Genomic DNA, 1,245 nt, shown 5'->3' on the forward strand with positions numbered 1-1,245 from the left:
GAGGTCAAGTATTTCTCTGTTATTTCACTTGAAAACAGTGATTTACTAAGATATATACTATTATTTTCCCATTTTACAAATGAGAAAACTGAGATGCTAGAGATATGTTGTAACTTGTCTTAATCAATGTCACAAAGTCACAAGATGGGAGAAATGAAATACTAACCCAAATCTAGCTGATCTCAGACTCAGTGAGAAGTCACGAAACGATCTTACAATTCAGTAGCTCACACAAGCCTGAAAGACAGCAAAGTAGGTAGAAAAACACAGAGATAGAATGTCAAGACTCTTAAAGTTTAAGTTCACTTTAAAAGTTATCAACCACATGCCCTTAAGAAATCCACTTCTCCCTTCTAGCTCCAGATTCTTTATCTATAAATAGAGAAAAGAGCTGCCAAAAATCTCAGTATAAATATAAAAATATGTCAAAGTATGAAAAATAAAGTGTCATTTTGCTCTTTGCAAGATGAGAATTCATATCCTGGGATCTTTTCTCCCCTGACCGCAAAATATCTTGGGATAAAAAAACATGAAAATAACTCTTTCATCAGGAGACCTTAGTTATAGCATCCAGCGTAAATATGATCTCTTTTTATTTACTGATATTAACACAACGAATGCCAGAACATTTTGTCAGCATAACTGTTTTATTAACATAACAGTTTTGGGATAGCCCCAACACTTTTTAACCCATTAGATTAATTTGTATGTGTGTGTGTGTATACATATTTATTATTTTAACATGTTAAAAATGAAGCTCTGCAAAGTTATGCAAAGTTATAGAAAGGAAATAGGTTGCCAACCAGTTGCCTGGTATTACCTGAGCTGGATCCCACATGGCCAACTATACAGTTCAAGTCCTGGACCCAGTGGCTTAAAAAAACATACCAGGCACATACATGTGTATGCCCAAAATCTCAAAACATGAGAGAAATGGAGAGAATGGATTGTTCACGACTGTTCCCCATGGAAGATGCTTTCTCTTTTTCCCTCTCTCTCTTTCTGGCAAGTGTATATGCCCTCTGGCATATTTTAAAAAAAGAAAAAGAAAAATGAAGAATAAGAGCTAATGCATAAAGTAATTAAAGAGCAAAACAAATAAATCAAAGCTAAAGCCAAAACAATAATAAAAACTTGAAAAAGCAATAAATATTAAAAAAATAATAAAATGTTAGCATCAAGTAAAACAAAGAGCCAATTTTAAAAGAAAAACAACACTGTTAAACTCTGTAGTAGAGGCAGGGG

The sequence above is a fragment of the Tupaia chinensis genome, unplaced genomic scaffold (assembly GCF_000334495.1).
Source record: "Tupaia chinensis unplaced genomic scaffold, TupChi_1.0 Scaffold000638_1, whole genome shotgun sequence".
In the NCBI taxonomy this organism is placed as follows: domain Eukaryota; kingdom Metazoa; phylum Chordata; class Mammalia; order Scandentia; family Tupaiidae; genus Tupaia; species Tupaia belangeri.